General features: G+C 40.6%; 1 pseudogene; it reads right to left on the bottom strand.

The window, feature by feature from the left end:
- Positions 1-482: 482 nt before the first annotated feature.
- LOC108931943 (butyrophilin subfamily 1 member A1-like) overlaps positions 483-15,925 on the bottom strand; it is a 28,671-nt pseudogene continuing 13,228 nt past the window's right edge.

Raw genomic sequence — 15,925 nt, 5'->3', positions numbered from 1 at the left:
TCAGGTATCTCTAGTTCCACTTGGGGTGCCTTGCGACCGACTGGCGTCCTGTCCTGGGTGTGTCCCCTCCCCCTCTGGCCTTACGCCCTGTCTTACCGGGTAGGCTCCGGTTCCCCGCGACCCTGTATGGGACAGACGGTTCTGAAAATGTGTGTGTGTGTGTGTGATTGCAGCTAAGTCTCTCTGATAATGTAATGAACACATATTTTCTATGAGACGTATGTCACCTTGGAGAAAAGTTTCTGATGTATGAATAAATGTAAATATATTGAGGAGACTCATTAATTTTAATGTTGATATCAGTTTGGAAATTATTGAATTTTGCATGACATGATTCTGTTTACTTCCACATAAAGTAACTTTAAAACATAAATACTGTGCAACAATATTTATTTAAAAAGCACCACAATGTACAAAAGATATGTTTTGATGGAAAAATTACAAACCCTGAATGAGGGTGAGATGAGAAATTAAATCAGAATATGGCATCATGACCTGAACATTAAAAGCTAAACTCAGTTTCTTCAGTCTGTGTGACTCACAGGAGATATGATCAGTGGGGCTGAGTTTGGGGCACCTGGCCAGAAGTACGGATAGAGTTTTTCAGTGAATTTATATCCAGTGAAAGTGTAGATATGAGACTTGTCCTCCACACTGTAAAACGAGACCTGACCCTTCTCATAGTCCACATACACCCCCACTTTCTGGGGCTTCACACTCGGGTTGAGGGACACAGGGGAGTCAGTGAGAGCCTTATACTCCTTTCTATTCCTCAGCCAGATAGTCCAGTAACCATTATTGGGACTCGAGGTAGGTTTTCCCTTCCTGTTGATGGACTCTCTGGCCACTCCTAAATCCCAGTCCATCTTGTCCCCAACCTGCACCTCCCAGTAATGTTTCCCTGAAGAAAAACCCTCTTTTCCCAGGACACCTATCCGGTGTGTAAACCTCTCTGGGTTGTCAGGAAGCTCCTTCTTTGTGTCTCCACGCTTCACTTGTTTCCTGTCCGCAGACAAGATGAGCCAGGGGTTTGCTGTATCAGGGTCCAGAGTCACATCAACTGTGGAGGACGGAGATGTGGTCAATTATTATATTTCACAATGTGACCAAAAAAATGACACTTCTTAAATGTTATATTATACCTAAACGTTTATTGCTCTCCTTGTTGCCACCGTGACCCTAGAAGGACTGAGTGGTTTAAAAAATAAATTGATGGAAGCATTATATTATTACTGTAGCAGAGGATGGTGTGTGTGTGTGTGTGTGTGTGTGTGTGTGTGTGTGTGTGTGTGTGTGTGTGTGTGTGTGTGTGTGAGAGACAGGGATCAGAACAAGCGGTTAGCAAGAATGAGTGAATTTTTATGTATTTATACTTATTTTAGGTATTAATACAGACAGAATTTTAAGGTATTAATTTTAATTCTGGTAACAGTTTCTGTTTGTCTTTCACTCATAGCTCTAACATCTCCTTCTCACCAGGAGCTCAGTGTGGATTGAAGTGAACTCTTGTGAGAAACAGTCACTCGTTCTCATCACTCATATGTTTTGTGGAAAGGAAGATCAATAAATGTGCTCATATCCTGTGTCTGTCAGTCAATCATGTGACAAATGAGAGTCCAGATTCAATGCAGCCAATCAGTCATTATTGTGTCTCCTACAGAGAAGAGCTGCAATGGGGAGAAGAAGCAGAAGAAACTCACCTGCGTATCTTTGTGCCTTCAGAAGTTCTGTAGAGAGAGAAATAAAAATGAGACACATGGAATTAGTGGCACAGCAGATACTGCAGTCAGTCTGGACTTGTCTGTGTCTTTCGTGTCCATTCTTACGGGACAGAGTCTCATATAGTAAAAGAAGAACCAAACTCAGTTCTGTGGGATCAATTCAGCTCCACTCTACTTACCAGCTCTCACGAACTTGTTTACTACAGCTGGAGATAGAAAATACAGATGGAAAAGCTTCATTAGTCCATTGAAATCATTCATTTTATATGACTTCTTAAAAGCTGAAAAAATTTTAGAAAACACTAAAATGAAAAATAAAAAAATCCAAAATCAGTTTCACTTACAGGTACAGTGTATAGTTATTCGGCTCTGATTGTGACAGAAACAAACCTTTCACGATCACTTCACTCAGGATGGACTCCATATATTGTTATATTATGGACTTTTTGTGGCTCCTTCTTTTGTTAAAGTACAAACACAGTAAAATACAGTACGAACAGTATGTGATGCTCTTCAGTTTCTGCAGGTACAGTAGTACCATCTCTGTTCTACTAAAAATAACTACAGCTGTACAGGAGATGATTATACATTTCTCTCGCAATACATGTACTGTTTACCTTATTATACTGACACAACTCAAAAGTCCTTGTAGTGGTATTTTTAATTAATTATTATTAATTCTGACATTACGCCTGTTTTATGGACTGATGAAATATATAAACATGAACCAGTTACCGTTACAGTGATATTTATTGTTTAGCTTTTGTGCCCTGAATAAACACTAAACTGTTTTATTCTAAGGCCAGTATTTTCTTTTTCGTTACATCAGGAATCTGAGAAGCTCCTTCCTTATCTCCAACAAAAGCTTAAAAGGAAGCAATTATTTCCCAGAAAATTAGTTGTATTAATTTCAAATTATTTTTACATGTGTTTTTTTTAAGAATTTATATTCAAACATTTTCATATGTCACTTTTATAAAACTGTATTACTTACCATGTTGTTCTGGGAGCTCACCTGTAGATGTAAGAATAAATATTGTAATTACTCAGTGAAAACAGAGCTTAATTAAATTAGGTAATGAGGTCATCCAAAAAAAACCACGTAAACCAGGTGTCCAATCTTTTTTGGCAAAGGGCTACAATAATTACTGTGAACTGGTTTGACAGACACAGGTGTTAATATCTGCTCGGTGAAGGAACTGTCTGAGGCAGCTAAGAAGGCACGTCAATGGTTGTGGTTGAAAAGAGAGCAGGGTAGTTGGGCTTACAGGCTGGAGGGAGGTGTGTGAAGGTGGAAAATGAGTGGCAGGTGGTGAGTGATGGGAGGCAGCTGGTGATAATTAAGGAGGTGTGGCCTTGTTAAGTAGGATAGTTTAAATTTGTGGAGCGGGACAATTGCAATTTGTTTGGTGGCAGGTATGAAGGTAAGGTTGGGGTATTTGTTGGGGGTGAGGGTTATTGAACATGTGTCTGGAGGGGGTGTGTCTGGGATGCTGGATTGCACTTGTTGAGCCTTCTGGAGGCATTGTGGGCTTAATTCAATGAAATGCTGATGAGGGGAGGTGCCCACTTTATAACATGGATGAATATTCATGTTGGTACTTGGCTGGTGTGGTTTGGTCTTTTAATTTGGCTTTGCTGGATCTTTTTTTTTTGTGGATCAGATGTGCTTTGATTTTGTTGGGTGTGGTTCAATGGTTGATAGGCTTGGTTTTGCTGGTGGTATGGGTGGATGGTTCTGTGTTAGACTTAGTCTGTTTGGTTTGACAGATGGTTTCTTTTTTGTGTTGGTGGGAGTAGGCTTGGTTGGTTTCTGTTGGTGGTTGTGACTTGGTCTGTATTGGTAGGTATGGTTTGGTGGGTTAACTCTAGTTTTGGTCTTTGGTGGGAGGGTTAGGTCAGTTAAGCATCTTGGTTTCTAGATATGAAGATGTATGTTGGCTATGCTGGGTGTTCTGTGACTTCAGGTTGTTGGTTGGACTGGGTCCTTGTGTGCAGCTGTTGAAAAACATGCATAGGGTATAACATCTTTTCCTGTATCTTGAATGTGGATAACTGGATCCTGGGAGTCCCTAGTCTGAGGATTAGCAACTCCACCTCCAGCACCCCCACAATGAACACTGGTGCTCCCCAGGGCTGTATGCTTAGTCCACTACTGTTTACCCTGCTGACTCATGACTGTGCTGCAAAGTACAGTTCAAATCATATCAAGTTTGTTGACACTACAGTTCTGGGCCTCATCCTCATACAATGAGTTGAACCAGCTCCCAGCATGGTGTAAAGACACTCTGTGTTAAGACGAAAGATAATTGTCTACTTCAGGAGGACCCGAGTAGACCACTCACCACTGTACATCAATGGAACAACTGTGGAGGGAGTCAAAAGCTCAAAGTTTATTGATGTGCACATGACAGAGGACCTCTTCTGGACTCCAAACACCACCTGCCTAGCCAAGAAGGCCCAGCACTGTCTTCACTTCTTACAGAGGGGGCTGAAGAGAGCCAAACTCCTCATCCACACAACCTTTTACAGAGGGATGATGGAGAGCGTCATGACCAGCTGTCTTAGCGTGTGGGACAGGAACTGCAGTTTCTGACTGCAAGACCCTACAGCAAGTTGTAAGAACAGCTGAAAAGATCAGCGTTCCTCTTCCCACCATCCACTCCTCATACAAAAACCACTTCATCCGTAGGGCCACCAGCATTGTGGACAACCCCTCTCACGGACTCTTTGCCCTTTTGCCATCTGGTAGAAGGTACAGGACCATCCGCGCCACCACCTACAGACTCTGCAACAGTTTCTTCCCTGAGGCAGTCAGATTATTCAACACCCTGTTGCCTCCCATCACTCACCCGGCACAGTCAAACATCGAACCCAGCACAACGCTACACCACAATTGCCTACAGCCCATGTCCACATCCTGTCCTGTGTATTTATTTACTCTCTTGTGCTCTGTTCTGTGTTGCACCCTGGTCTCCGGAGAAATGACATTTCGCTCCACTGTATACAAGTTGTATAGAGGAATGACAACTTCAACTTGATCTCATAGTAACTACTAGAGAATCTCAAATGTCTAAAGTGCTTAGTTTCCATAATTTTCCTTTTGATATGGCATAAAATATGCAATTTTCATAAGTTTACTTGCCATACTGTTCTTGGAGCTGAAATGTATATGTAATGAGGTCAGTGTCAAAACACTAGTTACGCACTGCATGAAAAAATGTGTTCTTTGAGCTTTTAGTCTCACTGCTTGTTTCAAGTGAGATTATGGTCAACCAGAGCTTAACCTTGTAACACAGGGCATAAGGGTGGAGGGAGAGAGGACACACAGCCAGGGCAAGCTGCCAGTCCATCGCAAGGCAGCCCAAGCAGTATTTGAACCCCAGACCCACCACACAACAGGCCACAGCTGCTGCACCACCGTGCCCTCAAATGTTTTCATTGTTTCTTTGTGTCCTAAGGAAGTGATATTGAAACATTTTCATCCAACTGCATTACTTACCATGCCGTCTTTGGAGCTCACCTGTAGATGTAAGAGTAAATATTGTAGTTATTCAGTGAGAACAAAGATTAATGAAACTATGCAATGAAGTTAGTGTCATGAAACGTGTGTGCGCGCCTTATCAGTCTTATGCTTTAATCCTGTCTTCAATACTAGGTGCAAAAGATTTTAAAATCTTTTTTCGTCGTATAAAAATTGCTTCTAAGTGTGTTTTGTTCATGCCTGCAATATAGTTTACTGTGCCATTTATGAATCCTGTTGCATCATAACCATAAACTGAAGTTTTTTCTCAACCAAATATTTTCTATTACTGTCTCAGTAAATTTATATTGCTGTCATTCTATACAATAAGCTTATTTTGAGATGCTACAGTGGTGTAAATTATTCCACATTTAGCTGATGTCTTTGATGTAGTGTCCCTAACACAAGCTCAAAGTGTGATTTAATCTATAAAGAGTTTGAACAGAAACACTTGCATCTGATTTTTTTTTTAAAAAAATCTTCTTGCAACATGGCATTAATGCATGTTAACTGTTTGTCATGATTAATACAATGCAGTATAAGGGGAATTTCAGCAAACAGGATCATGGGAAAGAAATCTGGTCATCAGAGCAGGACCGTTCTCTAGGACCACGACCACACTCGTTCACTCCCACACAGAACTACTGACTGCTGTACTTTGTGCTCAGATACTGAACGGAACGCAGCTCCTGTTCTTCCCAGGAACCTTCCCCATGGTCCCATCAAGCTGCGTTGTTTTGCAAGACCCCTTCGTTTAAGGAGGAGATAAAACCGAAAGAATCTAAACTATAGCAGGTGTTCATTTTTTTCTGATAATCACGTTTTTACAACCTGCATGTGATGAGCACAGAAAGCACAGTAAGAACTAAGGTCAGTTTACCTAAGTCACATTTCTGGAATCTCCTAAAATACATAAACCAGGGATGTCCAGATTTTTTTGGCCAGGGGCCACAATCATCACTGTGAACTGGTTTGAGAAACACAAGTGTAAAAATCATAGTAAATGACTATGGTTTCATATTACACTTGAAACTGTGAAAAGAAAATATTGTGTCTGATGTATAGTGGGAAATAACAAACCGAAAGTTTGATCTCATACTTCTGCAGTTAAAAATTTCATCCCATTGTTGTGGTGACAAAATTCTGATAAATTTTATGAAATGATTGTTACTTTACGTCAGGGTCAAAATCGCTTTATATACTCTAAAATCTTTGGATTCTATGCGGGAAAAGGGATTATGAATGACGCACAAAATGAGAGGGGGAAAAAAAGATGAAATCAAACTTTTTCAAAAGTGAAATTCTCACAAAGTAGGAAACTGCAGCTGAATTAACCTGCATCCAACACTGACTTCAACATAGTCATTTCTACTGGTCATCTGACTGTGGTATCATGTAATATGCTGTAATTCTGTCTGACAATTTTTTTTTTTTTTCTCCATACATTGCATTCACTCACAAATTATGGAAATCATTTTATCAGTGAAAAATGAGGTAAGTGACAGCATTCCCCTTTTTTGATGTATATCTTAAAGAAGTGATATTGCAACATTTTCATTCATCACTTTCATACAGCTGTATTACTTACCATACTGTTCTTTGAGCTGAGCTGTGGATAAGAGTAAATATTGTAATTAGTCATTGAGAACAGAGATTAATTAAATAATGTAATGATGTCACTTAAAATAACACACACAGACCAGGGGATCCAATCTTTTTGGCAAAGGACCACAGTCATTACTTTGAACTGGTTCAACAGACACTGTGATTTTTTTTTACACCTGTAAGTGTTATAGGGAATGTTAAATGTGTAAAGTGTTTATTAATTGTTCCTATTTTTTTTAATATACATCTTAAATATGCAACTTTCCAACATTTCATACATCATTTTCACACAACTGTATTACTTACCATGCTGCTCTTGGAGCTGACCTGTGGTTGTAAAGGTAAATATTGTAATTAGTTAGTGTGAAGAGAAATAAATGAAATTACATCATGAAGTCAGTGTCACCAAACAGTCACACACTGCATATAAATATTTGCATGTGACTTTTAACATTTTATCATACTATCTCATCCTTCAGTTGTGGTGGCAACACACACACACTTTCTGAACTGCTTGTCCCATACAGGGTCACAGGGAGCCAGAGCCTAACCTGGCAACGTAGGGCATAAGGCTGGAGTGGGAGGGGACACACCCAGGATGGGACGCCAGTCTATTACAAGGCACCCCAAGCGGGACTCGAACCCCAGACCCACTGGAGAGAAGGAACCACTCCAACCCACTGTGCCACCACACTCCCCTTGGGGTGACAAGTAATCAGTTATTTAAACTATAAGTGAATATTCTAAATTATTTAAAAGTGCAATTCAACAACCAGTTACTGTGCAACTACATTTTAAACATGGAATTTTTTTATTCGGTTTAAGCTTAGAACTCATGGATGGAAAAATGTTTAAATATTCCTTGGACGATGGGGGGTGCGGTGGCGCAGTGGGTTGGACTGCAGTCCTGTTCTCCGGTGGGTCTGGGGTTCGAGTCCCGCTTGGGGTGCCTTGTGATGGACTGGCGTCCCATCCTGGGTGTGTCCCCTCCCCCTCCGGCCTTACGCCCTGTGTTACCGGGTAGGCTCCGGTTCCCCCGTGACCCCGTATGGGACGAGCGGTTCTGAAAATGTGTGTGTGTGTGTGTGTATTCCTTGGACGAGATCTTGAAAGTTTAAGTTGCTAATAATGAATAACTGAAAACAAATGACTGTTACTAGTGAATATCACACACACCCATCCACCCACCCCCGGGTCATGGGGAACTGGAGCCTAACCTGGCAATATAGGGCATGAGGGGGAGGGGAGACAGTCAGGATGGGACACCAGTCCTTTGCAAGGAATCCCAAGCGGGACTCAAACCCCTGATTCGCTAGAGAGTGGATACAGGCCAAGCCCACTGTGCCACCACACCCCCTGAATATAACTCATACCATATAATTACTGCTGTGAGCTATGATATAAAATCACTTTCACATAATACTGCTTTTCAGCTATAATTTTTAGCTTTTTTAACATGAACAAAACTATCAATGTGAACAGTAAACTGCTAAAATACCTCTCTTTCTCCTCAGTTTTACAAAATGGTGAATCAAAATTGTACATCCAATAATACTAACGGGGGGGGCACAATGGGTTGGGCCAGATCCTGCTCTCCGGTGGGTCTGGGGTTCCAGTCCCGCTTGGGTTGCCTTGCAATCGACTGGTGTCGCGTCCTGGGTGTGTCCCTTCCCCCTCCAGCCTTACGCCCTGTGTTGCAGGGTTAGGCTCTGGCTCCCCGCGACCCTGTATGGGACAAGCGGTTCAGAAAGTGTGTGTGTGTGTGTAATAGTAACAGGAGCCAGACTGAAGAGCACAACAAATCATTACTTTGAACTGGTTTGAGAAACACAGGTGTAAAAATCATAGTGAGTGACACGGTGAATGTTAAATGTCTACAGTGATTATTTATGATACACTAGAAACTCTGAAAAGAAAATGTTGTGTCTATAATACAGCTGTGTATAATGACATGACAATAACATGAGATAGATATAAATAGAAATGTAGCATTAATGCATGTAAACTATTTATATATTGTTATGAATTGTAAAACACAGTAAAGGGGGAATTTCAGCAAACAGGATCATGAGAAAAAACCTCGTCATAAGTGCAGGACCGTTCTCCAGGACCAGGACCACACTCGTTCACTCCCACAAGAAGAAGTGATATTGCCACATTTTCATACATCACTTTCATACAACTGTATTAATTACTTACCATGCTGTTCTAGGAGCTCATCTGTGGATAAAAGAGTAACTATTGTAATTAGTCAATGAGAACAGAGATTAATTAAATAATGTAATGAGGTCACTTAAAATAACACACATAAACCAGGGGATCCAATGTTTTTGGCAAAGGGCCACAATAATTACTGTAAACTGGTTCTATAAACAGAGGTGTAAAAATCACAGTAAGTGTGATAGGGATTGTTAAATGTCAAAAAGTGTTTCTTTATAAATTGTTCCTAATTTTTCTTTTTTATATATGTCAGATGCAATTTTCCAACATTTCCATTCATCACTTTCATACGGCTGTATTACTTACCATGCTCTTCTTTGAGCTGACCTGTGGATAAAACAGTAAATATTGTAATTAGTCAGTGAAAACAGAAATTAACAAAATTATATTATGAGGTCAGTGTAATGAAACAGAGTCAAACACTGCATATAAATATTTGCACGAGAGTTTTAACATTTTACCATATTATCTCATCTTTCAGCTTTGGTGAGGAGTGATAAATTTTTTAAATTCTAAGTGATTATTTTAAGTTCCTTAAAAAGTGCAATTCGACAACCAGTTACAACCAGATGCGACAAAACTGTGAACAACATTTATTAGCTGTGAGCTCAATGATAGGAGTAATTTTTAAATATTCTTTGGACATGTTCTAAAATGTCCATAGTTGCTAATAATAAGTAACCTTTAACAAGTGATTGTGATTAGCGACAGTGTAAGTAAGACAGTGAGTGTGAAGGTGCCTGTAGAACTTGTGTCCCCACAGTGAATATAACTCATACACTATAATGATTTCTGTGAGCTATGAAGGGAAATTAGTTTCACACAATACATTTTCTCAGCTATAACTTTTTAACTCTGAAAACCATAATTGTGAACAGTAACTTAAAAAATACCTCTCTTATTCCGCAGTTTCACAAAACGGTGAATCAAAACAGAGCATCCAATAATACAAACAGCAGACAGACTGAAGACCAAAGCAAAGGTCACTTTCCAGGGATGGGCACGATGGAACATCTCACCTGGAATACAACAAATAATTCATTTCACATAATGATTACAGATTTGCACCTTTTGGTAATTAAAGACTAAAATAGGCTATTTAATCAGTGCAGAACCTGCAGTCCTAATATTTATTTAACCAGAAGAAACAAATAAGTAAGTACTTCAATTTCTGCCTTTACAAAACTATCATCAGTGTAGAAACATTTTCATACAGATGGATCAAGATGCAAATCAGGACAATACAAAAAGTTGTGATACTGAAACCTGTTCATTATTCACAGTTATTTAAACGTGTTACACTGAGTGTCTTCATTGAGCTGTTTATCCTAAATATGTGTAACTCACCAGGGATGTTGGTTATTGTATCTTTCATTTCATTTATCTGTTGCTGTTGAACTCGACAAGTGAACCTGTTGGTCTCTGTCTCCTGTACAATAACACGTCGTCTCACGGTGAAGAGGTCCATACTGTCTGTGTGTCTCTCTGTGTGTCCAGCAGGGAGACTGTGTCCTTCACTGTCCATCCAGACCACTTGAGGCTGAGGGAACCAGCCTTTAGATTCACACACCAGACTGATCCCTCCTTCTTTATATCCCTCATTGGAGATCATTGGATGGGTTCCTACAGCTACAAATGAAGGAGAATGATTGGAACAGTCAATAACTAGAAAACAAAACGGGAAATGTTTGGAAAATATGAATTACAAAGGCTCAGACACTATTACAGTTAAGAACCGTAGTAATGGATGAGCCTGAATATATACACACACACACACACACACACACACACACACAGAGTCTCAAACCACTTGTCCCAAGGGTGGGGGGTCATGTTGAAAAAGACCCTAACCCAGCAATACAGGGTACAGAGCTGAAGGAGGAGGGAACACACTGAGGACGGGATGCGAGGCACTTCAAGCAGGACTCAAATCCCAGACTGACCAGAGAGCAGGTCCCAACCAAACCTGCTGCACCATCACATCCTACTGGGTCTGAATATTTATAAATAAAACTTCAACTAATAACCATTACAAAGTTCTTACCTTTAATATAAACATGAATGGAATAATCTTCATACCACTCCTGAGACTCCACAAGACATTTATACTCTCCATTGTCAGAGACCTGCGCATTTCTCAGTTTCAGTGAAACATTTCCATTCTTTAGTTGTTCAGGGAACAGTGATGTTCTTCCCCTGTAGGATGGAACTTGATTCTTATTTCTGTCCTCATGATCCTGGTAAAGATGTACAAGTCTATCGCTGGACTCAAGTTGTAACCACTGGATACTCAGGTCCACAGCACTGATGTTGGGTTTGAGGTAACAGGGCAGAACAACATCTTCACCAACTACAGCATCTACAGGATCAGGTGGACCAAGAACCTCAAACCTCTCTGTGAAGAAAAACACACACTGAGAATTTATTCAGTATGACACACAGTAGGATTGAAATTCTTATCCCAGGGAAATATGTACTCAGTGTGGAGACAGTGGTCAGTTGTAGAAGCAGGAGGATGAAACAGAGACACTCGGACCAACTGATGTTCATCACTGGAAGAAACAGATATATAGAAACCACCAGTCATGAGAACATATGGATGTCATCAATGTATTATACATTCAACATTGTTTTATTTAGGTGATGCTTTTCTCGAAAGGATGTTATCCTACCTCTAATTTGTTTGCTCTTTATACAGTTGGATATTTCCACTAGAGTAATTTAGGGTAAGTAGCATGCATGAAGGTATTACAGCCAGAAGTGGTGTTTAAACTTAGAACCTGCTGCTCCAAAGGCAGCAGCTCTTACCACTACATGACAAGCTGCCCCTGCTTATTTCTCCTCATAGAGTATCTGAAAATGGATCAAGTGTACTAAAAAATATCTATTGTAGCTGGGTGGTTGTCTGACGGACTCATAGCAGTAATAAAAACAATTGCTAATTCTTACCTGACTGATTTACCCTAGTAACTATTGTACTTTCTGAAGGTGCTTTATAATGAAACTCAGTGTTGTACCAGCCTGCTCTACAAAATGTTGCCAGGTGTTCTTACCTGATTCTTTCATTGTCCTTCAGATAGTCTGTTTTCCAGGCCATGCAGTGTCTCACATGTATGTCAAAGTGACGCTAAAACACCAGAGACATGAATCAGTGACACAAAGGGATTTTACTTTCAGGTGTCAAAGCAGAATTTAAAAAATACAAATGTAAAAGGCTAGAAAAATCTATTTTAACTACTGTCTATATATAATACTTAAATAAAATAACTTTTAAAGGCTATTGCTGATGGGTCACCTATCCATACTGATGTATGGATAAGTGACCCATTGTAAGAAATGTATCTAGCAGTGTAAGTCACCGCGGTGAATAAGGTGTATGGGTTGATGACACTATAGAGTTCATTGGAAGTTGCTTTGGAGAAAAGCGTCTGCTAAATAAATAAATGTAAATATAAATGTATTGCACATTAAAAACACTCGAGAAGAACAATCAAAAAAAAAAATCTTCAGGTTCTGAAGTACACACACACACACACATTTTCAGAACCGCTTGTCCCATACGGGGTCACGGGGAACCAGAGCCTACCTGGCAACACAGGGCGTAAGGCCGGAGGGGGAGGGGACACACCCAGGACGGGACGCCAGTCCGTCGCAAGGTACCCCAAGCGGGACTTGAACCCCAGACCCACCGGACAGCAGGACCGCGGCCCAACCCACTGCGCCACCGCACCCCCTGGTTCTGAAGTACTTTCAGGGTAATAAACTGCAAAATAAGAGAAGGAAATTACTCTGCTATTTTCTCACTCAGCTCTTAATATGATACAAATACAGCAGCATCCTGTTCACATCACTGACATCTGATGTCTGAGTGGAATGAAAAATTACTCCAGGAAAAAGTAACTTGCTGTTCAAATCAATAAATAAAGGAAAGTTGCATTAAAGTTCTCGGTTAAATAAAACTCCAGAAAATTCCACGAAAAACAATCACTGGGGTCTGACAGGCTCCCAATTTTCTGTCATAAACCATTTCTTCCTCATTTCAGTCCACCCCTGTCCATTCATTTCCTTCTTCTCCCTTCTCCTCCTCTGTCTCTTCTTTCTTTTTATCCTTCCCCTCCCTTTTTCTCCTTTGTTTGTTTGTTCCTCTTGCTGCTGCTTATGAACTTTGTGTATAGTTGTGTCTGCATATAGTGAATTTTATGCACGACTCCTTTGCACCATAGTTTTTACTGAGCCGAACGTCTAGAATGATGGTCTAATAAACCGAACTAAATTATTAAAACACAGAGATGAAAAACCAATCAACTGAAAACACACCAGTTGTACAGTACATAAAATGGCACAGAAAATGGGAAATGCAAATGTTCAAAAAGCATGAAATGGAGAAGAAAAAATCCCTAAAAACTGGGATTAAATTAACTTCACAGCTTCTGATTGCTGAAATGAGGAAATAACACTTGGCCTTGACATAAAGGGAATATTATAATAAACTCACATGTTGCTCCAAGTCATCAGTTAGTTTATTCCGTACAGTCACTAAAACACAGAATCACGGGAAACATCAGAATAAAATCCAACTGAAAAAGTAGATCCTAAAACATGCAAAAGTCTCAACAGACACTTTAGTGTATGTAACAGTATTATAATAGAATAAAAAAGCAGTGGATGTCAACAATATTGTGTCAAACTGTTACATGTAAAAATGTCTTGTCATATAATTGGGGTAATTACTTAAACATGTTAACATGTACAGTGTAGTACTAGTCATTAGAGTTCTGAAACAACATAAATACAGTTACATAAACAATTGTGGGGCTGAAAACTGAACATATTTTAAAGTACAGTGGCCAATCTCGTTACTAAAGGGCGCCTCTAGTGAGAGCGGTGAGGAACTACACTGTAGCGGTGAGGAACTACACTCCATCCATCCATCCATCTTCCTCCGCTTTTATCCGGGGCCGGGTCGCGGGGGCAGCAGTCCGAGCAGAGTCCTCCAGACTTCCCTCTCCCCGCACACCTCCTCCAGTTCCTCTGGGGGAACCCCAAGGCATTCCCAGGCCAGCCGGGAGACATAGTCTCTCCAACGTGTCCTGGGTCTGCCCCGAGGCCTTCTCCCAGTGGGACAAGCCCGGAACACCTCCCCAGGGAGGCGTCCAGGAGGCATCCGGAACAGATGCCCGAGCCACCTCAATTGGCTCCTCTCGATGCGGAGGAGTAGCGGCTCTACTCCGAGCTCCTCCCGGGTGACTGAGCTCCTCACCCTATCCCTAAGGGTGCGCCCAGCCACTCTGTGGAGGAAACTCATTTCTGCCGCTTGTATCCGCGATCTCGTTCTTTCGGTCATGATCCAGAGTTCATGACCATAGGTGAGGGTAGGAACGTAGATCGACCGGTAAATTGAGAGCTTCGCCTTACGACTCAGCTCCCTCTTCACCACAACAGACCGGTACAATGACCGCATTACTGCGGACGCCGCACCGATCCGTCTGTCAACCACTGGAACTACACTGTACAGTTCCACAGTCTGGAACTACACTGTAAATAGTTATAATTTCCATTTAGCAGGTTGTGGACACAACATGTGGGTTTGATACCATGGTTCGTGTCTGTCTGGAGTTACTGTTTTTCAGGCTATTATCTCCTGACAGGAGAGCAAAACTTGACTTTATTCTCACAGCTTCTTTTGTCACCTATTACATATTGTAATATAATTATAATAAATTCTAATATCATGTATATTATATAAAGTGTTAATAAACATTGTTTTATGGACACTACAGTTGTTTCACGTCCACAATCCGCATTGAGGGCTCCGCTCCTTACCGTGTTTTTCTCCACTTCTGTGGTACATATTTCAGTTCCCAGAAAAGAAAAATAGATTCTCTGTTAAGCTGTGTACAGTCATTCATGGTAATATTAAGCAAATATAAATATTATGTATTAATGTAATTAATGAAATTAAACTGCGGTTTATTTTACACAGAGAAACATACCTGTTCGTGCCACTCGGTGTTCCGTTATTTTGACAAGTTTTACTTTCATTTTTAAAATATTGATAAGCAGAAGAGCGAGCTGTTAAGTAATATATTGAAATATTGCCAAATATAAGTGAAACAGTGAAATATGAGAGAAGGCGGAAAAGCAACGAGCTTCTATCAGTGTGACTGCAGTTCCTATAATAAATATTAATGTACTGAAAGATAATACTGCGGGACTTTGGGGAAAAAGTGTGTTACGATTGTGAGACAAAGAGACACCAAAGGAAAGTTAATCATTGGCTTTATTATCCGATGAGCAGTTTGTTGGAATTATAATTTATTGTAGAATAGAGCCATTTGTCAATGATGAGGACACGGATTTACAGTGAGGAGCAGCAGCAGAACCCAGAGCTCATGTCTCCTGGAGCTGGAAGAGAAAGAACTTCAGTCTTGACCGAGTCCTGTGTCTCACATTCTCAGTGTTTCCTGTCCAAGAAGGTGTCTCCAGGGTCCACGTCTCACCTCTTTGCCTTCACGTGGATTTACACTCTTTTTATTTACAAGTTGGAAAGAAAGTTTATTGAGTTCCCTTTTCCAGCAGTCATTGTCACTGGTTGTGCTTTTGCCAGAATGAGGACTTTTCTTTAATGTCTTATTGTGTTAAGAAACTCAAAGTGTGTTTCTGTCATTCTGGGATGTGTGAGTGTGTTGACTGAGTAAAGTATGAGGAATAAAGGTGTGCAGGGGGACAGGACATGTAAACTGCTATTGAAGGGCACGGAAAGGGTGGGACAGGAGAGACGTGGAACTGCAGCACTTTTGTAGATGGCAGCTGTGAGTGGAGGATCGGTACAAGTACAAGTACAGGTACAAGTACA

Source organism: Scleropages formosus, chromosome 11, assembly GCF_900964775.1.
Source record: "Scleropages formosus chromosome 11, fSclFor1.1, whole genome shotgun sequence".
NCBI lineage: Eukaryota > Metazoa > Chordata > Actinopteri > Osteoglossiformes > Osteoglossidae > Scleropages > Scleropages formosus.
The sequence above is the reverse complement of the archived record's forward strand: the minus strand, read 5'-3'. Positions and strand labels throughout refer to the sequence as shown.